Source organism: Rhinopithecus bieti, unplaced genomic scaffold (genome assembly GCF_001698545.2).
Source record: "Rhinopithecus bieti isolate Rb0 unplaced genomic scaffold, ASM169854v2 scaffold_1014, whole genome shotgun sequence".
NCBI lineage: Eukaryota > Metazoa > Chordata > Mammalia > Primates > Cercopithecidae > Rhinopithecus > Rhinopithecus bieti.
The window spans coordinates 5,707,069-5,733,629 of NW_016803499.1; the positions used below are offsets into that span (position 1 = coordinate 5,707,069).

Here is a 26,561-nt window from a genome sequence, read left to right on the forward strand (position 1 = left end):
TCTGATCCATCAACTCTACTTCTGTGTATTTACCCAGAAGGATTAAAAGCAGAGTCTCAAAGATATATTTGTATACCCATGATTATAATGGCATTATTTAGACCAGTTAAAACATCAGTGCAACCCAAACGTCCATGGATGAATGGATAAGCAAAATGTGGTGTATACATACAATGTAATATTATTCAGCTTTAAAAAAAAAAAAGAAATTCTGACACATGCCACCACATGGATGAACCTTGAGGCCATTATGTTAAATGAAATACAGCAGTCACAAAAAGAGTACTATATGTTTCCACTTATATGAGGTATGTAGAATAGTCAAATCAGAGACATAGAAAGTAAAAGGTGGTTTTCAAGAGATGGAGGTGGTGGGGGAATTAGGGAATTATTGTTTAATGGATATAGAGTTTCATAATTACAAATGACAAGTGTTATGGAGATGGATGATAGTGATGATTGTACAACATTGTGAAAGTAATACGTTCACTGAATTGTACACTGAAATTGGTTAGGATGGTAATTTTTATGTTAAGTGTATTTTACCACAATAAAAGATTTGGAAATCAACAACGAACAGAAATCCCAGAAGATAACATAAGAAGAAATCTAGATGATCTTTAGTTTGGTGATGACTTTTTAGATATGACAACAAAGGCATGATTCATGAAAGAAATAATTGATAAGCTGGACTTTGTTAAAAATAAAAGTTTCTGCTCTGTAAAACATACTATCAAGAGGATGAAAGGACAGGCCACAGAAGGGAGATAATACTTGTAAAAAATATATCTGATAAAAGACTGTTATCCAAAATATAGAAAGAACCTTAAAAACTTAACAATTAGAAAACAAACAACCTGATTACAAAGTGAACTGAAGACCTTAACAGACATCTCACCAATGAAGATATACAGACAGCAACTAAGTATATGAAAAGATGCCCCACATCTTATGTCATTAGGGAAATGGAAATTAAAACAAGAAATGTGATATATCTACACGCTTATTAGAATGGCCAAAATTCAAAACCCTGACAGTACCAAATGCTTGCCAATATGTGGGGCAACAGGAACACTCATCCATTGCTGGTGGGAATGCAAAATGGTACAGCCACTTTGACATACACCATTAATGGGAATGTAAAGTGGTGCAGCCCTGGTGGAAAAGAGTTTGGTGGTTCTTCAAAAAATTAAAAGTGGAATTATCACAGGATCCATCAATTCCACTTCTGAATGTGTATATATATCCCGCAAATAATCCAAAGTATATCTAAATCGGTGGTTTCTTATAAAATTAAACATTTTCTTACCATGCAGTTCAGCAATCACATCCTTGGTATTTACTCAAAGGAGGTGAAGACTTACATTCACATAAAAATCTGCACATAGATGTTTACAGAAGCTTTATTTGTGATTGTTGAAATTGGAAGCAACCGAGATGTCCTTCTGTAGGTGAGTAGACAGATAAACTGTAGTACATCCAGGCAATGAAATATTATTCATCACTAAATAGAAATGAGCTATAAAACCATGAAAAGATAGGGAGGTAATTAAAAAACATATTACTATGTGAAATAAGGCAATGTGAAGATACTACATACCGTATGATTCCAATCATATTGCGTTTTAGAAAAGACAATGCTATGGAGACAGTAAAAAGTTCAGTGGTTGCCAAGGGTTGGTGGGGAAGAAGGGATGAATAGGCAGTGCAGAGTACTTTTAGGGCAGTGAAAATGTACAAATATATATAAATATACAGTATCTGTATGATACTATAATGGTAGATACATGTATATTAGTCCGTTCTCACACTGCTATAAAGAACTACCTGAGACTGGGTAATTTGTGAGAAAAGAGGTTTAATTGACTCACAGTTTTGTAGACTGTACAGTAAGCATGACTGGCAGGCCTCAGAAACTTAAAATCATGGTGGAAGGCGAAGGAGAAGCAGGCACATCTTTATCGTGGCAGAATAGGAGAGGGAAAGAAAGCGAGATACGAAATGCCACACACATTTAAACAACCAGATCTCATGAGAACTCACTATCATGTGAACAGCAAGGGGAAGTTTGCCCCATGATTCAGTCACCTCTCACCAGGCCATCTCCCCTGACACATGGGGATTACAGTTCTAGATGAAATTTGGTTGGGAACACAGAGCCAAACCATATCAACATGTTCCACATTTGTAGAAACCCACAGAATGTACACCCCAAGAGTGAGCCCTAATGTTAACTAGGGACTTTGATAATAAAGTATAAATGCAGATTCATAAGTTGTAACAAACGTGCCACTCTGGTGGGAGAGTTGGTAATGGGAAAAGCTGTGTATGTATGGGTGCAGTGGGTATATGGGAAATCTCTGTACTTTCCTCTCAATTTTGCTGAACCCTAAAACTGCTCTAAAAATATAAAGTCTTTAAAATACATATAAACACATACAGACAATCGAATAGAGCATTGTAATGGTACATTACTGAAAATCAACAAACACAAAAAAAGGCAGCAAGGGAGGAAATGTTGTATTTAAAAAGTGTAAGGCAAAAAAAAAAAAGGCACAAAATGTCAGAATTTCTTTTTTATAACTAAATACTTTAAATGTAAATTGATTAAATTCTCCAAAAGGCAGAGGTTGGCAGAATGGATTTAAAAGAAAACCATCAACCTATGTTATTTATAACAAATTCACTTTTGATCTAAAGACACAAGTAGATTGAAAGTGAAAGAATGAAAAATGATATGTCATACAAATAGTAACCTAAAGAAAGCTGGAGGTAATTATACTAATAAAAGAAATAAACTTGAATTTAAAAATTGTTATAGGAGACAAAAGAGGACATTACATACTGAGAAAATGGTAAATTACTCAAGACTTTGCAATTGGAAATGTAGACACACCATAATATAGAGCCCCAGAATATAAGAAAATATATTGACAGAATTGGAGTGAGAAAGACAGTTCTACAATAATACTTAGGCACTTCAGTAAGTTACTTTCAGCAATGGGTAGAGTCAAAGAAGAAATGAAAACAGAAACTTAAAAATATCTTCAAATGACAGTGGAAACACAACATACCAAAAGCAAAACATTCAGTAAAAGCAGTTCTAAGAGGGAAGTTTACAGCGCTAAATGCCTTGCCTACATTAAAAAAAAGAAGAGATATTTCAAATAAATAGCCTAAAATTATACCTCAAGGAATTAGAAAAAGAACAAACTAAGGCCAAAGTTAGCAGAAGGAAAGAATAAAGATCAGAACAGAGACAAATTAGAATAGAAAAACCATAGGGGAAAAAAGTCAATAAAACTAAGACTTCAATTTTGAAACAAAGAATCGATTTTGAAAAATAAAATCAACAAACTCTTGGACCAAGAAAAAGAGAAGAAAAAATCAGAATGAAAATGGAGAATATATTACAACAGGTACTTCAGAAATAAAAAGGATCATAAGGGATTTTATGAACAATTATATCCAAACAAATTGAATAACCTAGAGGAAATGGATAAATTGCTAGAAAAAATACAGCCTGCTAAGATTAAATCAGGAATAGAGAGCCTGAACAGACCAACAGCAAAGAGATCACAGTGGTAAACTAAAGAGCTTCTGCAAAGCAAAAGAAATTATCAGCAGAGTAAACAGACAACATATAGAATGGGAGAAAAAATATTTGCAAACTGTTCATCTGACAAAGGTCCTATATCCAGAATCCATAAGGAACTTAAACCAATCAACAAGAAAAAACAAATAATCCAATCGAATCGGCAAAGGACATGAACATACATTTCTTAAAAGAAAATACACAAGTAACCAAACAAAAAAACATGCTCATGATCACTAATAATCAGAAATGTGAGTCACAGCCACAATAAGACCAGGAGCAGTGGCTCACACCTGTAATCCTAGCACTTTGGGAGGCCGAGGCACATGGATCATCTCGGGTCAGGCATTCGAGACCATCCTGGCCAACATGGTGAAACTCCGTCTCTACTAAAAACACAAAAAGTAGCCAGGTGTGGTGGCAGTCACCTGTATTCCCAGCTACTCGAGAGGCTGAGGCAGGAGAATTGCTTGAACCCAGGAGGCGGAGGTTGCAGTGAGCTGAGATTGTGCTACTGCACTCCAGCCTGGAAGACAGGACAAGATTCTGTCTCAAAAAAAAAAAGAAAGACCCACCAAATCATAATGAGATACCATCTCACACCAGTCAGAATGGCAATTATTAAAAAGTCAAAAAAATAAAAGTGGCTGGGAAGGCTGCAGAGAAAAGAGAACGCTTATACACTGTTGGCAGGAATACAAATTAATTCAGCCACTGTGAAAAGCAGTTTGGAGATTTCTCAAATAAAAAACTGAAAACAGAACTACCATTTGACCCAGCAATCCCACTACTGGATATATATTCAAAGGAAAATAAATTGTTCTATCAAAAAGACACATGCACTTGTATGTTCATCACAGCACTATTCACAATAGCAAAGACATGGAATCCACTTAGATGCCCATTAATGGTGGATTGGATAAAGAAAATGTGGTACATGTACACCATGGAATACCATGCAGCTGTAAAAATGAATGAACTCGGCCAGGTGCGGTGGCTCTCACCTGTAATCCCAGCACTTTGGGAGGCCAGGCAGGTGGATCACCTGAGGTCAGGAGTTCGAGACCAGCCTAAGCAACATGGAAAAACTCCACCTCTACTAAAAATATGAAATTAGCTGGACGTGGTGGCGCATGCCTCTAATCCCAGGTACTCAGGAGGCTGAGGCAGGAGAATCACTTGAACCCAGGAGGCGGAGGCTGCAATGAGCTGAGATTATACCATTGCACTCCAGCCTAGGCAACAAGAGCGAAACTCCATCTAAAAAAAAGAAAGAAAGAAAGAAAGAAATATGAATGAACTCATGTCCTTTGCAGCAACATGGATGCAGCTAGAGGCCACTATCTTAAACAAATTAATGCAGGAACAGAAAACCAAATACTGCATGTTCCCACTTGCAAGTGGGACCTAAACACTGAGTAAACATGGACATAAAGATGATCAATGGACACTGGGGACTACTTGGGGGAGGAACAGAGAGGTGGGCTGAAAAACTACCTATTGGGTACTATGCTCACTACCTGGGTGATAGGCTTATCCACACCCCAAACCTCAGCATCATGCAATATACTCAATATACCCATGATGCAACATACAAACCTGTACATATACCCTCTAAATCAAAAATAAAAGTTAAAAAAAAAAAAAGCCTCCAACAAAGAAAAGCCCAGAACCAGATAGCTTCATGGCTGAATACTACCCAATATTCAAATAATACTAATACTTGTTAAACTCTTCCAAAAAAAAATGGAGCTAAACGGAATACTTCCTAACACATTTTATGAGGCTAGCATCACCTTGATACCCAGGTGAGACAAAGGCATCACTGGAAAAGGAAACTATAAGCCAATATAACCCAAGAATACTGATGCAAAAATCCTTAATAAAATATTAGCAGACTAAATTTAACAACACATCAAAAAGATTATACATCATGTCCATGTGGAATTAATCCCTGGCATGCAAGTCTGGTTTAATATACATGTGGCAATCAATGTGATACACACTAATAGACTGAAAGATGAAAACCACATGATCATCTCATTTGACACACAGAAAGCATTTGATGAAGTTGAACATCCTTTCTTGATAAATTCTAACAGTTCAGGTATAGAAGGAACACTCCTCAATATAATGAATGCCATTTATGAAAAGCCCACAGCTAACATTATAATCAATGAGGGAAAACAAAAGCTCTTCCACTATGATCCAGTACAAGGCAAGGATGCCCACTCTAGCTACTTCTACTCAATGTAGTACTAGAAGTACTAGCAAGACCAAACAGACAAGAAAAATAAATGAAAGGCATTCAAATCAGAAAGAAGTAATGTTATCTCTATTTGAAGATGACGTGATCCTACATATAGAAAACCCCCAAGACTCTGCTAAAGAAACCTGTTAGAACTAATAAATGAGTTCAGTAAAGTTGTAGAATATAAAATCAATATAAAAAAGTAGTTGCATTTCTATACACAAATAATGACCTGGCCGAAAAAGAAATCAAGAAAACAATCCCATTTATGATAGCATCAAAGAAATTGCTTAGGAATAAATTTAGTCAAGAAGATGAAAGACCTGTACACTGAAAACTATGAATCATTGATGAAAGAAATTAAACAAGATACAAATAGATGGAAAGATATCCCATGCTTATGAATCTGAATAATATTGTTAAAATGTCAGTAATATCCAAAGCAATATACAGATTGAATAAAATCCCTATCAAAATCCCATGGAAAATTTTTTTAAATTCTGAGGTTCGTATGGAATAGCAAGAACCTTTACTAGCCAATGAAATTCTGAAAATTCTGTTCTGAAAAACAAAGTTGGAGATATCATACTTTCTGGTTTATTTTACAAAACTATTGATCAAACAGTATGGTCCTGGCATGAAAAACAAACATGTAGACCAGTGGAACAGAATAGAGAGCCAAGAAAGAAATTCAAAGATATATGATCAACCAATTCTCCACAAGAACATGAAGAAAACAACACAGAAAGGATAGTCTCGCTCATAAATGATGTTAGGAAACCCAGTTTTGTGTCTTGTCCAAACCATGGCCCGCAGACCACATGTAGCCCAGGATGGCTTTAATGAGGCCCAACACAAATTTGTAAACTTTCTTAAAACATTGAGTTTTTTTTTTTGCATTTATTTTAGCCCATCAGCTGTTGTTATTGTTAGCTTATTTTATATGTGGCCCAAGACAATTGTTCTTACAATGTGGCCCAGGGAAGCCAAAAGATTGGATATCGCTGCCTTACACCATAAATAAAAATAAACTCAAAATGGATAAAAGACCTAAGCATAAGACCAAAACCCATAATCAGAAGAAAACAGAAGGGAAAAGCTCGACATGGCTCTGGCAGTGATTTTTTGGAGATCACACCAAAAGCTCAGGCTACAAAAACAAATAATTGGTATACCATCAAACTAAAAAACTTCTGCACAGGAACGGAAACAGTCAACAAAATGAAAAGGTAACCTATGGATTAGAAGAAAATATTTGCAAACCATGTATCTTATAAGGGGATAATATCCAAAATTTATAAGGAATGCATACAACTCAATAGCAAGAAAACAGATAACCCAATTAAAAAATGGGCAATGGACCTGAGTAGACATTTTTGCAAAGAAGTTATAAAAATGGCAAACACATATATGAAAAGACATTTAATATCACTAATCATCAGGGAAATGCAAATCAAAATTACCATATCACCTCACACCCATTAGGATAGCTATTAAGTGTTGGCTAGGGTTAGGGAACTCTTGTACAGTGTTTGTGGGACTGTAGATTGGTGCAGCCATAATGAAAAACAGAATGGTGACTCCTAAAGGAATTGAAAATATACCATCATCCGACCCAGTAATCCTTCTTCCTGGGTATATTCCTAAAGAAAATGAAATCGCCACCTCATAAAGATATCTGCACTCTTATATTCATTGTGGCATTATACACATGAGTCACAATATATAAACTTAAGTGTCCTTTGATGGATGAATAAACTGTGGTGTATATGTGTACAATGGGATGTTATTCCACATTAAAAATGAAGGAGATCCTGCCACTTGCCATATGGATGAAACTGGAAGACATTATGCTAAGTTAAATAAGCCAAATACAAATGAAAGTTTTAAATAATCTCACTTATATGTAGAATCTTAAAAAGAAAAAAGTCAAATATACAGAGATAGAATAAAATAGTCGTTACCGTGGGCAAGGTGTGGGGGAAGAAAATGGAAAGATGTAGGTCAAAGGATACAAAGTAGCAGATATATAGGATAAACAAGTCTGGAAATCTAATGTATAACATGAGAATAGTTAATAGTATATTGCATTTGGAATTTTTGTCAATTGAGTAGATTATAGCTTTTCTCACTTATACACACAAAAGAATAACTGTGAGATGATGGATATATTAATTTGCATCACTATGTTAATGATTTAACTGTATGTTTTATACACTAAATATGCATATTTTTAAAATTAAAAAAAAAGAAAAACCACAAGATAATGTACAGCCAGACAAAAGCCCAATAAGAAAAGAGAGGACTTGAACAATACTATAAACCAACTAGACCTATAAACAAATATGGACATTCCACCTAACTACACATTCTTAAGTGCACATGGAACATTCCCCAGGAGGGATGATATGTTAGGCCACAAAAGAGTCTCAATAAATTTAAAAATAAAGAAATCACATGAAATACCTTCTCTAACTACAATATAGTGAGGCCAGAAATCTGTAACAGAAGAAAAATCTAAAAATTAACAAATTCATGAAAATAAAACTACACACTTTTTTTTTTGGAGACGGAGTCTCACTCTGTCACCCAGGCTGGAGTGCAGTGGCTGGATCTCAGCTCATGGCAAGCTCCGCCTCCCGGGTTTACGCCATTCTCCTGCCTCAGCCTCCCAAGTAGCTGGGACTATAGGCACCCGCCACCTCGCCCGGCTAGTTTTTTGTATTTTTTTAGTAGAGACAGGGTTTCACCGTGTTAGCCAGGATGGTCTCGATCTCCTGACCTCGTGATCCGCCCGTCTTGGCCTCCCAAAGTGCTGGGATTACAGGCTTGAGCCACCGCGCCCGGCCAAAACTACACACTCTTTAAAAATTATTATGTCAAAGAAGACATCAGAATGAAAATTATAAAATACTTTCAAAAAGTGAAAATGAAGACACAACATACTCAAACTTATGGGATGTAGTGAAAGAAGTGCTTAGAGGAAAAATAGCTGCGAATGCCCACACTGAAAAAGAAGAAGGATCAATAACCTAATATTGTACCTTATGTAACTAGAGAAAGAAGAACGAACTAAACCTAAAGTTAAAAGAGAGAATGAAATAATATGTATGAGAGTGGAGATAACTGAATTCGAGATTAAATACACAACAGAGATAATTTAGCAAAACCAAAAGTTGCTTATTTTTGAAAAGATCAAAGTTGAAAACCTTTAACTAGAATTAGTAAGAAAAAATTAGAGAAGTTGCACATATCTAAAATCATAAACAAAAGTAGAAACACAACAGAAAAAAACAAAAATAAGAAAAAAAGTGGGAACGATATAACTGACCTTACGGAAATAAAAAGTGTGATAAGAGAATACTATGAATAACTGTATACTAACAAATTATATAACCTAGATAAAATGGACAAATTCACAAAATACTAATATAAAAAAGAAATTGAAATTATGAGCAGACCCATAACAAGTAGAAAGTTTGAATCAGTAACCAAAAACCTTCCAATGAAGAAAATGCTACGACCAGATGGCATCACTGTTGAATTATACCAAACACTTGAAGAATTAACTCAAACTCTTCCAAAAAACAGAGGAGGAGAAAACACTTTGCGATACATTCTATGAGGCCAGTATTACATGGATTCCAAAGCCAGACAAATATATCACAAGAAAAGAAAAACTAGATACTAAAATATTTTATTTAACAAAGTACTAGTAAGCCAAATTCAGCAGCATATTAAAAAGGATTATATACCATGACCACATGGAATTTATCTCAGGAATGCAAGGGTGGTTCAGTACAAGAGTATCAATCAATGTAATACACCACATTAATAAAATGAAGGAAAAAACCCCATGTGATCATTTCAGTTGACTCAGAACAAGCATTTGACAAAATTCAACAACCTTTCAGGATAAAAACATGGAACTTTCAAAATGTGTTAAAGAGGATTTGTGAAAAATCCACAGCTAATATACTTAACGAGAAAAAAACTGAAAAATTTCTCCCATAACCAAAAATAAGATACGGCTGTGTGCTTTACCCAGTGCTACTGAACAATGTACTGAAAGTTTTAGCCATGACAATTAGGCAGATAAATAAACAAACAGGTAAATGAATAGCATCCAAATTGGAAAGGAAGCAGTAAAACTCTTTATTCAATAATGACATCTTATATCTAGAAAATCTCAAAGAATCCACAAACTAGTAGAGCTAATAAACAAGTCCAGCAAAATTGCAGGGTACATGTTCAACATTTATTTTAAAAAATCATTTGTGCCTCTATATACCAGGAATGAACAGCCCAAGAAGGAAGTCCATTTTTAAAATTCTACTTATAATAGCATCAAAAAGAGTAAAATAGCTGGGAATAAATTAAACCAAGAAGGTGAAAGACTTCTGCACTAAAGACTACAAAACACTGTTGACAAAAATTAAAGAAGACCTAAATAGAACTATACATCCTGTGTTCACAGATTGGAAGATTTAATATTGTTAAGTTGACAGTATTACCCAGTGATCTACAGATTCAATGCAACCCCTATCAAAATTCCAAGGGTCTTTTATTTGCAGAAATTTAAAACTGATTTTACAATGTAAATGGAATTTTTCCAGGGCGCCAAATAATCTAAAATCAATTGAAAAAGAATAAAGTTGGAAGACTCAGGCCTGCCATTTCCAAAACTTTTACAAAGCTGCAGTAATCAAAATAATGTGGTACTGACACATTGTGGTCTCTAGGACACAAGGATGGACATATAGACCAATGGAATATAATAGAGAACGTAGAAATAAACACTCACATATATGGTCAATTCATTTTCAACAAATGTGTCAAGAAATCAGTGGAAAGAGTGGTCTTTTAACAAATGGTGCTGGGGCAACTGGATCCTCATATATCAAAGAATGAAGTTGGACCCATACCTCATAGCATATAAAAATTATCTCAAAATGGATCAGAGACCAAAAAATAAGAGTTAAAGGCATAAATTCCTTAGTAGAAAACATGAGTAAATCTTTATGACTTGAGATTGGAAATAAATTCTTAGAAATGGCACAGAGAACACAACATTGTAAATGTACTAAATGACACTGAATTGTATATGTTGAAATGTTATTTAAAAAAATTTAAAGGGTGCATAGAAGACTAAAAAGCAGCACAGACAGAATTATCACCAGAAAAATAAGGCTCAACATTAAATGTCAACATGGAGAACACATGTCAGAAATAGACAGTCCAGAGCAGTAGCTATAGTGGAGGCTCTTGCGAATGACTAAGATTTGAGGTGGCAGCCTCAGAGAATCACCTCTTGGGGGTAGATTCGATTGATAAAGTAGATGTATCTCTCAGAGACATGGTAGGAAAGCCAAAGAATGGTGAGCATAGCTGCCATTTAGAAACTACCCACACATGCAAGCATAACAGATTGGTTGAAAGGTTATAGTACAGTCACACTAAGGAATACTATGCAACTTTAGCAATAAAATGAGAAAGATCTCTGTGAATGGATATTGAGTGATTTCTAGGAGATGTTGTTAGGTGAGAAAAGCAAAATTCAAAAGAGCATATATAGAATAGTACTTTTTTGGGAAATGAGAAAATTATCATGTCTCATAAAGAACACACACACACACAAACTATAAACTAGAAAACACTGAAACTGGTTACCTATAAGGGGTAGGGGGAATTAGGATGGAAGAGATATGGGTGAGAGGAAGATTTCTCTCAGTAGCTCCTTTTGTTTAGTATTGACTTTTGGAAGTATGTTAATGTTATCTGTATTAAAAAAATAAAATTAACAAGATAGGGACCACTTCTGAGATGGTGGAATGAGCACTTTGGTATAACCACTCCCTGAAAAGCAATGATAAAACTGGACAAAACTGTCAAAAACAACCATTTAAGAAGTCTGGAAATTAACCAAAGAAATACAAAAATTGAAAAGTGCTAATTAAATAAAAAAATATTAAACCTGCCTAAGAATAGCAGGGTTTGTTCTGATTTAACATGGGGCTGCCATCTCCCCACCCAAGCTCAGGGGCACAGTAGGTTTGAGGACCAGCAACAAAGAAGGCTCATCTGATGTTGAATTCCACAGAAAACCCTATGCACTATGTCAAGCAACAACGATTTCAGTGGCAAATAATTGGAGGCAGCCAACATCACAGCAACCTAATGTTCCAATACTGGTTGGGCAAGCGACAGATTAAGAAACATTTTAAAAGGAAGTCTGGAGATATGGAAGATTGTACATGCTCACAGGAGAGATCAGAGAGGTTTCCTGCTATCTACTTATCCTTGGCTGACTGTGAGACCTTTTGAAAACAGACAGTAAAATACAGGACAGAGTTATAAAGTGCCTGAACTTTGAATGTCCCAACCCACACATAGATCCCCTCAGCAGAGGGTGGAAGATTCACTGGCTCAAGATGTTTAAACAAATGTCTGACTAATCATGGCTTGATCACTAGGTTGTGCTGATCCAGGGTGACACCAATGAAGCCGGGCTTACAAAACAAACATAAGAGTTAAAACAAACAAAACTGAGCAGAGACACCAGTGGCTGCACACTGCAGGAGAACACAGACGCTGTAGAATCCATGCAGAGAAGGCATAAACAAGCCAACAAACAAATAAATGAGCAACAGAAATCATCCCTGGTTAGGGAGAAGAATTAGAATCCAGAGTTTCTATGATATATTATCTAAAATAAGTTTTTAACAAAAAAAAATTATGAGATATGCAAAGAAACAGAAAATTGTGACCCTTAAACAAGAATAATGAGCAGTAAATAGGAATTATCTCTGAGGGACCCCAAATGTAAGGACGTGATTTCAAAATAAGTATCATAACTATGTTCCAAAAATCAAAAGAAACCACATTAAAGAATGAAAGTGTGATGACAAAGACTCATCAAATAGGTAATATCAATAAAGAGACAGAAATGATAAAGTAAACCAAATAGAAGTTCTGTAGTTGTGAAATATAATAACTTAGATGGAAAACTCACTAGTGGGGCTAAGCAAATTTGACCTGGCAGAAGAATCAGTGAACTTGAACATGGATCTATAAAGATAATTCAGACTGTAGAAAGAAAAATAATGAAGTAAAATGAAGAGATACCCATTGGATACCATAATATAGTGGTCCCCAACCTTTTTGGCACGAGGGACCAGTTTTGTGGAAGACAATTTTTCCACAGCCAGCTGTGGGAGGCTTTAGTTAGATTCTCATAAGGAGTGCACAACCTAGATCCCTCACATGCTCAGTTCACAGTAGGATTTGCTCTCCTGTGAGAATCTAATGCCATCACTGATCGGACAGGAGGCAGAGCTCAGGCAGTAATGCTTGCTTCCCCACTGCTCACCTCCTGCTGTGTGGCCCAGTTTCTAATAGGCCACAGACTGGTACCAGTCCATGGCCCTAGGGTTGGGGAACTCCGTCCTAACAGGATGTGTAACAATGTATGTGTAATTAAGTTGTAATATACATGTAATTAAGAGTAGAAAACATATGTGGAATTAAGGAGTAACAACATATGTGTTAATAAGAGTACTCAGAAGGAGAGAAGAGAAAAGGGCAGACAAAAATATTTGAGTAGATTATTAACCTGAAGCAGATTGTTTTTGCTTAAGCTGCTTATTGTAACCTCCAGATTACACTTTAAAAATAGGGGACCCTTCCCCCGCCACAGCGCTGCTGGGCCTGCAGGTCTCTGTTGAGCTGCGGATGCGGGTCTCAGTTCCGCAGGATGGGGTTTGTTAAAGTTGTTAAGAATAAGGCCTACTTTAAGAGATACCAAGTGAAATTTAGAAGACGATGAGAGGGTAAAACTGATTACTATGCTCACAAACTCTTGGTGATACAGGATAAAAATAAATACAACACACCCAAATACAGGATGATAGTTCGTGTAACAAACAGAGATATCATTTGTCAGATTGCTTATGCCCGTATAGAGGGAGATAATGATAGTCTGCGCAGCATATGCCCACGAACTGCCAAAATACGGTGGGAAGGTTGGCCTGACAAATTATGCTGCAGCATATTGTACTGGCCTGCTGCTGGCCCGCAGGCTTCTCAATAGGTTTGGCATGGACAAGATCTATAAAGGCCAAGTGGAGGTGACTGGCGATGAATACAATGTGGAAAGCATTGATGGTCAGCCAGGTGCCTTTACCTGCTATTTGGATGCAGGCCTTGCCAGAACTACCACTGGCAATAAAGTTTTTGGCGCCCTGAAGGGAGCTGTGGATGGAGGCTTGTCTATCCCTCACAGTACCAAACGATTCCCTGGTTATGATTCTGAAAGCAAGGAATTTAATGCAGAAGTACACTGGAAGCACATCATGGGCCAGAATGCTGCAGATTACATGTGCTACTTAATGGAAGAAGATGAAGATGCTTACAAGAAACAGTTCTCTCAATACATAAAGAACAGCATAACTCCAGACATGATGGAGGAGATGTATAAGAAAGCTCATGCTGCAATATGAGAGAATCCAGTCTATGAAAAGAAGCCCAAGAAAGAAGTTAAAAAGAAGAGGTGGAACTGTCCCAAAATGTCCCTTGCTCAGAAGAAGGATCGGGTAGCTCAAAAGAAGGCAAGCTTCTTCAGAGCTCAGGAGCGGGCTGCTGAGAGCTAAACCAAACAATTTTCTATGATGATTTTTCAGATACAGGCAATAAACTTATGGACAGAAAAAAAAAATGAATGGGGGAAATAAACTAATAAAGGAATTAAAATGGTACTCTAGAACATATCTATTCAACATGCAGAAAGCAGTAAAGGAGGAAGAGAGGAACAAAAGTGATATGAGACATAGAAAATAAATAACAACATGGTAGATATAAATCCTTCAGCATCAATAATTATATTACATATAAGTGAATTAAAAACTCAATAAAGGGCAGAGATTGCCAGACTGCCTTAAAAGCAGGATCCAAATATATATGGTCTGCAAGAGTCACACTTTAGATTCAAAGACATAGTTGAAAGTAAAATGATGGAAAAAGATGACATGCAAACAGTAATATGAAAGCTAGAGTGACTGCACTAAAATCAGACAAAATTGGCTAGGTGCAGTGGCTCACACCTGTAATCCCAGCATTCTGGGAGGCCGAAGCAGACAGAGCACTCGAGGTCAGGAGTTCAAGACCAGCCTGGCCAGCATGGTGAAACCCTGTCTCGACTAAAAATTAGCTGGGCATGGTGGCAGATGCCTATAGTCCCAGCTACTTGGGATGCTGAGACAGGAGAACCACTTGAATCCGGGAGGTGGAGGTTGCAGTGAGCCAAGATCACGCTACTTGCACTTCAGCCTGGGCGACAGAGTGAGACTGCATCCCAAAAATAAAATAAAATAAATAAAATCAGACAAAATAGACTTTAAAAACAAGCCACGTTATTAGAGATGTTGAGAAACATTTTACAATGTTTACAAGAGAGAAAATTTAACAGGAAGAAATAGAAATCGTAAACAAAAATCATAAATAAAAAATTTATAACAGCTAAAAACACAGCCCTAAAGTATATGAAATACAACTGTCAGAACTGAAGAGAGAAACAGGCAATTCAACAATAATAGACAATTTAACAATAATAGTACGAACTCTTTCATATCCTTGTTGATTTTCTGTCTTGTTGTTCTATCAATTATTCAGAGTGGGGTACTGAACTATTACCCAACCACTACTGCTGGATGAGATGGTGGGAGGTGAGGCTATGTGGGGGGTACTGAACTATTACCCAACCACTACTGCTGGATGAGATGGTGGGAGGTGAGGCTATGTGGGGGGTACCGAACTATTACCCAACCACGACTGCTGGATGAGATGGTGGGAGGTGAGGCTATGTGGGGGGTACCGAACTATTACCCAACCACGACTGCTGGATGAGATGGTGGGAGGTGAGGCTATGTGGGGGGTACCGAACTATTACCCAACCACGACTGCTGGATGAGATGGTGGGAGGTGAGGCTATGTGGGGGGTACCGAACTATTACCCAACCACGACTGCTGGATGAGATGGTGGGAGGTGAGGCTATGTGGGGGGTACCGAACTATTACCCAACCACGACTGCTGGATGAGATGGTGGGAGGTGAGGCTATGTGGGGGGTACCGAACTATTACCCAACCACGACTGCTGGATGAGATGGTGGGAGGTGAGGCTATGTGGGGGGTACCGAACTATTACCCAACCACGACTGCTGGATGAGATGGTGGGAGGTGAGGCTATGTGGGGGGTACCGAACTATTACCCAACCACGACTGCTGGATGAGATGGTGGGAGGTGAGGCTATGTGGGGGGTACCGAACTATTACCCAACCACGACTGCTGGATGAGATGGTGGGAGGTGAGGCTATGTGGGGGGTACCGAACTATTACCCAACCACGACTGCTGGATGAGATGGTGGGAGGTGAGGCTATGTGGGGGGTACCGAACTATTACCCAACCACGACTGCTGGATGAGATGGTGGGAGGTGAGGCTATGTGGGGGGTACCGAACTATTACCCAACCACGACTGCTGGATGAGATGGTGGGAGGTGAGGCTATGTGGGGGGTACCGAACTATTACCCAACCACGACTGCTGGATGAGATGGTGGGAGGTGAGGCTATGTGGGGGGTACCGAACTATTACCCAACCACGACTGCTGGATGAGATGGTGGGAGGTGAGGCTATGTGGGGGGTACCGAACTATTACCCAACCACGACTGCTGGATGAGATGGTGGGAGGTGAGGCTATGTGGGGGGTACCGAACTATTACCCAACCACTACTGCTGGATGAGATGGTGGGAGGTGAGGCTATGTGGGGGGTACCGAACTATTACCCAACCACTACTGCTGGATGAGATGGTGGGAGGTGAGGCTATGTGGCACTCCGCTTAATACCCTTCCCTGTTCTGGTGTCAGGGAGACAAATGTGGAGCTGACTTTTCGTCAGAAACAGTGGTACCCAGAAAGTAGTGGGGTAACATATCCAAAGTGCTCAAAGTAAAAAAAAAAAAAAAAAAAAAAAAAGTCGACCAAGAATCCAAGAATACTGTATCCAGAAAAGTTTCTTTCAAAATAAGGCAAAATAAAACATTTATAGATAAACAAAAACAGAATTCCTTGTTAGCAGACCAGCTTTGTAAGAACTACTAGAGGAAGTTCTTCAGGCAAAAAGCAAGTGCTCCTAGTAAGTTCACATATATCCAAAAGCAAAGAGTAAGGAGGTAAATAGGAGCAAAGCTGTTCTAGAGTAAGGAAGTGCTACCAGTTGGTAACTCAAATCCATAAAAACCAAAAAAGTAGATCAAACATATGATATAAGGAGGTTAATAAAACAGAAACTAGAAATATATACTTGCTCTCCTTTCACCTTCTTTAAATATGTATCATTATATAATACGATTATAATAGTGCATAATAAAGATGTAATATATGTAACAATAATACCACAAAAGTGGTAAAACTGAATAAACTCATACAGGAATAACTTCTATATCTCACCAGGATTAATATAAATATGAAGTAAATTTTGAGACATAGGGCTTACATAAGGTAAGCCCTAGAGCAAACACTAATAACAAATAGAATATTGGAGAATCATAAATGAAAATTTATATTAGAAAATATTCACTAGATGGAAAAGAAAGCAGCAAAGGAGAAATAGAGGAACAAGAAATAGTACATAGAAAAGACAAAAAGTAAAACTGAGGATGTAAATCTAACTATATCAGTAATAACATTAAATGTGAATGGATTACACAATCTAATCAAAGGCAGGAATTGTCAGACCGGATTTGAAAAACAGGATCCATCTGTATTCCATCTATATGAGGCATACTTTAGATGAAAACTGCTGACTGAAAGTAAAAGGATGGAAAAATATATATCATGTAAGCAGCAATCATAAGTAACCTGAAGTGCTATAATAAAGTCAAAGGAGACTTTAAATTAAGAATGTTACTGAAGTTAAACATGATATCTCATAATAAAATGTCAATTCATGAGAAGATATGATTACAAACATATATTCACCTAACAATAGAACTAAAACATATGAAGCAAAAACTGACAGAACTGAACAGAGAAATAGTCAATTCAACAATAGCAGTTGGAGACTTCAACACTCCACTTTCAATAATGTGTAGTAGAAGAAGAAGATCAATAAGGAAATAGAAGATATGAGCAACACCATAAACCAACTAGATTCAAAAGGTAATTATAGAGCACTTCACCCAACAACCAACATTGAATATACAGTATTTTCAAGTGCACATGAAACATTCTTCAAGAAGGACCATATGGTAAGTCACAAAACAAACCTCCATAAATTTAAAAGGATTGAAATAATACAAGGTATTTTTTTCTGAATATAATGGAATAAAAGTAGAACCCAGTAGCAGAGAAATTAGGGAAACATACACATGTGGAAATTAAACAACACTACATTCTTAAATAATCAATGGGTGAAAGAATTCACAAGGGAAATTAAACGTACTTTGAGATTAATGAAAATGAAGATACAACATAACAGAACTTATGGGATACTTTTAAAGCAGTGCAGAGATGGAATTTTATAGCTATGAATGCCTGTATCAAAAAATAAGGCTTCAAATCAATAAGCCAACTCCCCACCTCAGGAAACTAGAAAAAGAAGAGCAAACTAAACCTAAAGCAAGTAGAAAAAAAAATAATAAATATTAGAGTAGAAATAAAATATGGAATATAAAAATAATAAAGTCAACAAATCCAAAACTTTGTTCTTTGAAAAGATCAGCAAAATTAACAAACCTTTGATAGATTGGTGAGAGAGAGGGAGAGGGAGAAGAAAAGAAAGGGAGAAAGGGGGAGGAGGAAAGAGAGAGGGGAAGTGCATGAGGCGAAGGGGGATAGAGAAAACTCAAATTACTAAAATCAAAAATGAATGGCAGTTTTACAAATTAAAGGAGAAAAAAGAGGCTAGCTGCAGTGGCTCACCCCTGTTAGCCCAGCAATTTGGGAGGCCAAGGCAGGAGAATTGCTTGTGGCCAGGAGTTCAAGAATAGCCTGTGCAACAAAGCAAGACCCTATCTCTACAAAGTATTTTTTGAAAAACAGCTGATGTTGTGGTGCACACCTATCATAAAGTAAGGGGCAAGGATCACTTGAGACTAGATCAAGGTTACAGTGAGCTATGATTACACCACTCTATTCCAGCCTGGGCAACAGAGAGAGACTCTGTTTCTGAAAAAGAAAAGGAAAAAGGAATGAATGAGGGAAGTATACTACCAACCTGACAGAAATAAAAAGGACTGTGAAGGAATACTATGAACAATTTTGTGCCAATAAATTACGCAACTTAGATGAAATGGACAAATACCTAGAAAGATGAAAACTGACTAAGAAATAAGCAGAAAATGTGAATGGATCTATAACAAGTTAAAGAGATTGAATTCGTTATCAGAACGCTAGTTAAAAAGAAAAGCCCAAGAGGGCCAGATGGCCAAATATCTAAAGAATATAAATTCTTTATGAACTCTTCCAACAACAACAAAAAAAAAAAAAAAAAAAAAAAAAAAGAAGGGAGGAAAATTTTCCAATACATTCTTTGAGTCCAGTATCACCCTGACACCAAAATCAGACAAAAACATGAAAAGAGAACTTATAACATTTATTTTACCCATTTTAGGTATATAGTTCTGTGGCATTAGGTAAATCCACACTATTGTGCTTTATTCTTTCTTGATGTTGTAAATGGGATTGTTTTCTTAATTATATTTTCAGATTGTTTTTGACAGCATATAGAAATACTATTGATTTTTGTATTTCGTTACAATAACTGTGATGAAAATGATGTAAAACACTCAAAACCCTCAACAAAATACTAGCAAGTAAAATCAAGCAGTGTTTTAAAGGGATTATACATTATAATCAAATGGGACTTATTTCAGGAATGCAAGGTTGAATTAACATCTGAAAATCAATTAATGTAATGCACCATTATCAATAGAATAAAAGACAAAACATCATGATTTCTGTCAGTCTGTTCAGATTGTTATAACAAAATACCATGAACTGGTGGCTTATAAACACAGAAATTTATTTTTTTGCAATTTTACAGGCTTGGAAGTTCAAGGTCAAGGCACTGGCAGATTCAGCGTCTGGTGAGGACCCACTTTTTGGTTCATGAACAATTGTCTTCTTGTGTCCTCATATGATGGAAGAAAAAAAAAGGAGCTCACTGAGGTCTCTTTTACGAGGGCACTAATCCCTTCCATGAGGTCTCCACCCTCATGACCTAACCACTTCCCAAAGGCCTCACCTCCTAATACCAACATTGGGGGTTAGGATTTCAACATATACATTGTGAGGAAACACACATTCCATCTATAGCAATTAATGATAGAATAAAAGACACAGAAAAGCATTTGGGTAATAAAATTCAATACCCTTCCATGATGGGAGAAAAAGCCATACTCAGTATACTAGGAATAGAAGGGAACATCCTCAACCTGATAAAGGCCATCTATTAAAAATCACAGTTAATATCATACTTAATAGCAATGACTAAATGTTTCCCCATTAAGATCAGGAAGCAGACAAAGAGATCTGCTTTTTCTACTTCTATTCAACATTTACTGAGTGTTCTATCCAGGACAATTTGGGAAGAGAAATAACCCAGACTGGAAAGAAGAAGTAAAACTACTTGGAGATGGCATAATCTTTGTGTTAGTTCAGTTTTGCATTACTATAAAGGAACACCCGAGGCTGGGTAATTTATAAAGAAGATTTTAATTGGCTCACAGTTCTTCAGGCTATACAGGAAATACGGCACCAGCACCTGCTCCTGGTGAGGGCCTCAAGAAGCTTACAATCATGGCGAAAGGCAGAGGGGCAGGCATATCACATGGCAAGAACAGGAGCAAGGTGGAGGGAGGTGGCAGGTTCTTTAAACAACCAGCTCTTAGCATAAACTACCACAGAACTCGCTGATTACCATGGGGATGGTACCAAGCCATTCATGAGGGCTCCATGCATGATCCAAACACCTCCCACCAGACCCCACCTCCAACATTGGAAATCATTTTAATATGAGATTTGGAGGGACCAAACATCCAAACCATATCACTGTTGTATACAGAAAACCCCAAGGAATCCATTGTGAAGCAATTATAACTAATGAGTTCAGTAAGGTTGCAGGAGACAAAATCAGTATATAAAAATCAATTGTATTTCTACACACTGTCAAAAAACAATCTGAAAATATAATTAAGACAACAATTCCATGTACAACAACCTCAAAAAAGAGTAAAGCACAACAGTGCAAATTTACTTAATGCCACATAACTATATACCTAAAATGGGTAAAATAGTAGATTTTATGTATATTTTTACCATATTAAAGAAAATAAAATACCTTGGGAATAAATTTAACAAAAGAAGCACAAAGTTTATCCTCTGAAAATTACAAAACACTGTTGAAAGAAAAGAAGATACAAATAAATGGAAAGACATTACATGCTCATAGACTAGAAGACTTAATATTGTTAAGATGGCAACACTCCCAGAATTGTGTTGATCTACAAATTCAACACAATCCTTACCAGAATCTCAGCTGGTTTCTTTGTAGAATAATAAACTGATGTTAAACTTCATATGAAAATGCAAAGGACCCAGAATAGCAACAATTTTGAAAAAGAAAAGTTGGAGGCTTCACACTTCCTGATCTCCAAAATGACTACAAAGCAACAGTATTCAAGAAAATGTGATACTGGCATGAGATAGATATATAGACCAAGGGAATAGAATCGAGTGTAAAAATGGAGCCATGCATCTATGGTCAATTGATTTTTGACAAGGATGCCAAGAACATTCAATGTGGAAAGAATAGTCTTTTGAACAAATAGTGTTGAAACAATTGATATCCACATGAGAAAAATAAATTGGACCACTCCACATCATATACAAAAATTAACTCAAAGTGGATCAGAGACATAAATACATAACAGATAAAGCTATAAAATTCTTAGAGTAAACATAAGGGTAAATCTTTATGACCTTGGATTTGGCAGAGATTTCTTAGATATAACACCAAAGAACAAGGAACAAAAGAAAAAAAGTAGATATATTGGACTTCATAAAATTAAAACTTTTGTGCTTCAAAAGACATCTTAAAGAAAGTGAAAAGACAACCTACAGATGGGAGAAAATATTTGCAAATAATTTATCTGATAGGGGACTTGTTACTGGATATATAAATAACTCTTACAACTCAAAAACAAAAAGACAAATATCTCAACTTAAAGAATGGATGAAGAATTGGAATAGACATTTCTTCAGTGATGACGTATATATAGTCAACAAACACATGAAAAGATGCTCAACATGATTAGTCATAGGAAAATGTAAATCAAACCCAAAAGGAGGTACCAGTTAATAACCACTAAGATGGCTGTAATTGAAAAAAGATAATAGCAAGTGTTGGTGAGGATGTGGAGAAATTGCACAGTGCTCATATGCTGGTGGTGAGAATGTAAAATGATGCACCCACTTTGGAAATAATTGGTCAGTTCTTCAAAAGATAGTTATCGGCCGGGTGCTATGGCTCACACCTGTAATCCCAGCTCTTTGGGAGGCCGAGGTGGGTGGATCACAAGGTCAGGAGATCGAGACCATCTTGGACAACATGGTGAAACCCCATCTCTACTAAAATACAAAAAATTAGCTGGGCATGGTGACATGTGCCTGTAATCCCAGCTATTTGGGAGGCTGAGGCAGGGGAATCGCTTGAACCCAGGAGGCGGAAGTTGCAGTGAGCTGAGATCGCACCACTGCTCTCCAGCTTGGCGACAGAGCAAGACTCCGTCTCAAAAAAAAAAGAAAGGAAANTACCAGTTAATAACCACTAAGATGGCTGTAATTGAAAAAAGATAATAGCAAGTGTTGGTGAGGATGTGGAGAAATTGCACAGTGCTCATATGCTGGTGGTGAGAATGTAAAATGATGCACCCACTTTGGAAATAATTGGTCAGTTCTTCAAAAAGATAGTTATCGGCCGGGTGCTATGGCTCACACCTGTAATCCCAGCTCTTTGGGAGGCCGAGGTGGGTGGATCACAAGGTCAGGAGATCGAGACCATCTTGGACAACATGGTGAAACCCCATCTCTACTAAAATACAAAAAATTAGCTGGGCATGGTGACATGTGCCTGTAATCCCAGCTATTTGGGAGGCTGAGGCAGGGGAATCGCTTGAACCCAGGAGGCGGAAGTTGCAGTGAGCTGAGATCGCACCACTGCTCTCCAGCTTGGCGACAGAGCAAGACTCCGTCTCAAAAAAAAAAAAAAAAAGTTATCATCTGACTCAGCTTTCCATTCCCATGTGTTTTCATATCCCTTTCTCTTTTTTTTGAAATGGAGTCTTGCTCTGTTGCCCAGGCTGGAGTGCAATGGCATGGTCTCAGCTCACTGCAACCTCTTCCTCCTGGGTTCAAGCAATTCTCCTGCCTGAGCCTCCCGAGTAGCAGGAATTACAGGCACTTGCCACCACGCCCAGCTAATTTTTGTATTTTTAGTAGAGATGGCGTTTCACCATGTTGGCCAGGCTGGTCTCGAACTCCTGACCTTAGGTGATCTACCTGCCTCGGCCTCCCAAAGTGTTGGGATTACAGGCGTGAGCCACCACCACACCCAGCCTTTCATATCTCTTTCATGCCCAAGAGATATGAAGACACATGTCCACACAAAAACCCATATTCACGTGTTCTAGAAGCATTTTTCCTAGTAGTCAAAATGTGGAAACAATCTAAAATGCTTATCAACAAATGAATGGATAAACAAAATGTTTATTCATTGTATATCGTACGATGGTAGATTATTCATTCATTAAAGAATGAAGCACAAGGACTGGATGCAGTGGCTCACACCTGTGGTCCCAGCAGGTTAGGAGGCCAAGGCGGGCAGATCACCTGAGGTCAGGAGTTCGAGAGCAGCCTGGCTAACATGGCGAAACCCCGTCACTACTAAAAATACAAAAATTAGCCAGGCTTGGTGGTGTGTGCCTGTAATCCCAACTACTTGGGAGGCTGAGGCGGGTGAATTGCTTGAACCCGGGAGGCAGAGGTTGCAGTGAGCCGATATCGCGCCACTGCACTCCAGCCTGGGCAACAGAGTGAGACTCCGTCTCAGAAAAAAAAAAAAAAAAAAAAAAAAAGGATGAAGTACGAACCTTAAAAACATGATGCTAAGTGAAACCAACCAGTCACAAAGGACCATACATTGTATGATTCAATTTATATAAAATGTCCAGAATAGGCAAATCCATAGAGAGAAAGATTAGTTATTGCCTAGGGCTGAGGGGGATGGAATAGTGGGTTTGGGGGTGATATTTAAAAGGCACTGGGTTTCTTTTTGGAATGATGAAAATGTTCTCAAACTGGAGTGGCAGTTGCACAGCTCTGGGGATACACAGGCACACTTCACTTTATTGCACTTTGTGGATATTGTGTTTTTTAAAAATTAAATGTGTGTGGTAAGCCTGCATTGAGCAAGTCTATCAGTGCCATTTTTCCAACAACATGTGCTCACTTCATTCTGGGTCAGCATTTTTTAGCAATAAAGTGTTTTTCAATTAAGGTAGGCACATTGTTTTCCTAGACATGGGGCTATTGCACACTTAATAGACTACAATATAAACATAACTTTTATATGCAGTGGTAAACCAAAAAATTTGTGTGACTTGCTTTATTGCAATATTTGCTTTATTGCAGTGTGCTGGAGCCGAACCACAATATCTCCGAGGTATGCCTATAGTAAAAACCATTCAATCATACTCTTAAAATGGGTGAATTGTATGTATGTAAACTATTATCTCCACAAGGCTGTTAGAAAAAAGGTATGGGAGAAAATATTTGGGGTCCAGGGCCAAAGTCTTCTTAGACCTGACATCAGAAGTGCAATCCATAAAAAGGATACATTGAATCTCATCAAATTTTAAAATGTTTGCTCTATAAAAGTACCCTGTTGAGATGATGACAATGAAAGCTACAATGAGTAAAATATTTGCACCCTGTTTCTGGCTTAGTATAAGTGTCTAGAATATATAAATATCTCCCAAAACTCGACAGTAACAAAAAGTCTAATTGGGAAATGGGAAAATGGTATCAATAAGAATTTCACTGAATAGAACATAAAAATGGCAAACAGGCACATGAAAAGATGTTCAGTATCATCCTAATGAGGAAATGTGCGTGTAAACCACAGTGAGATCTCACTACCCACCTATCTGAATGGATAAAATGAAAACCAGTGTGAACATCAAATACCAGCAAGAATGCAGAGAAACTACATAACTTAGGCATTGCTGGCAGGAATGGGGGATGTGAAATGGTGCGGTCACTCTGGAAGATCAGTTTGGTAGTTTCTTATAAAACTAAACATGCAACCGCCATATAACTCAGCAGTTACCAGCTTGGGCTTTTATCCCAAAGAAATAAAAACTTATGTTCACACAAGAACCTTACAAGAATATTCATGTCATCCTTATCAATGTATAAGGTTCCCATGGCTGCTGTAATACATTTCCACAAACTTAGTGGCTTAAAACAACACAAGCTTTTTTTTTTTTTTTTTTTTTAACAGTTCTAGAGGCCAGAAGTCTGAAAAGAGTCTTAAGGGACTAAAAATCAAGGTGTCGGCAGGGCCGGTTCCTTCTGGAGGCTCCGCTTCCCTTTCCTTGCCTTTTCTTCTGGAAGCTGCCTGCATTCCTTGGTTTGTGACCCCTTCCTCAAATCACATTACCATTTCCTGCCCCTGCTTCCGTGGCCACGTAACCCTTTTTCTCTTCTATAGTCAAATATGCTTCTGCCTCCCTCTTATAAGGACCCTTGTGATTACACTGGACCCACTCAGACAATCCAGGATGATCTCTCCATCTCAAGGTCCTTCATTTAACACATCTGCAGAGTGCCCTTTGCCACAGAAGGCAATAGTCATAGGTTCCAGGAGTTAGGACCTGGCTACTTTGGGGGCCATTGTTCAGCCTACTATGATTTGTAATAGCCCAAACTGGAAATGACCCACATGTCCTTGGATGAGGGAATAGTTAAATAAACTGGGGTATACGTCCATATCATGAAATTCCACTCAGCACTACAATTTAGTGAACTGTCGCTATACAAAACAACTTGAATGAATCCAGAGAATGATGCTGAGCCAAAAGACTCAGTTTCTAAGATATTGTGTACGGTGTGATTCCATTTATGTGGCACTTTTGAAAAGATAAAACTACAGAATCAGAGAACAGATTAGTGGTTGCCAGGGATTAGAGGAATAGGGTGGGAGAAAGTTGGTGTAAAAGGACAAACAATGGGAATCCTTGTGGTGATGGAAACACTCTGTATCTTGACTCTCACTGTTGACATCCTGGTTATCATATTGTGCTATGGTTTTAGAAGATGCTACCACTGAGGGAAACTAACTAAAGGGTGCATGGGATCCCTATTATTTCTTACCATTTCATGTGAATGTCTAAAATAAAAGCTTAAAAGTGTCATTTTAAAATGGATAAAAGATCTGAATAAATATTTCATTAAAGAAGATATACAATTGAGCACCAGGCACATGGAAAAACGCTCAGCATCATTAGGAAAATGCAAATCAAAACCACGATGAGGTAACCATTCCAACGGGACAGTATTTTTTTTTCTTTCTATACTTTCGTAGAAGGGGTGCTAGAGTT

General features: G+C 37.5%; 1 protein-coding gene and 1 pseudogene across 2 annotated transcripts in view; one reads left to right on the forward strand and one right to left on the reverse strand.

Annotated features, from left to right (window-relative positions):
• Positions 1–26,561, reverse strand: part of KCNQ1 (potassium voltage-gated channel subfamily Q member 1) — a 336,495-nt gene that overhangs the window by 222,878 nt on the left and 87,056 nt on the right. The window lies entirely within an intron of this gene.
• On the forward strand, positions 13,600–14,549 carry LOC108539048 (60S ribosomal protein L5 pseudogene; annotated as a pseudogene). Its single transcript, XR_001888260.1, has one exon. The product of XR_001888260.1 is annotated as a 60S ribosomal protein L5 pseudogene (transcript).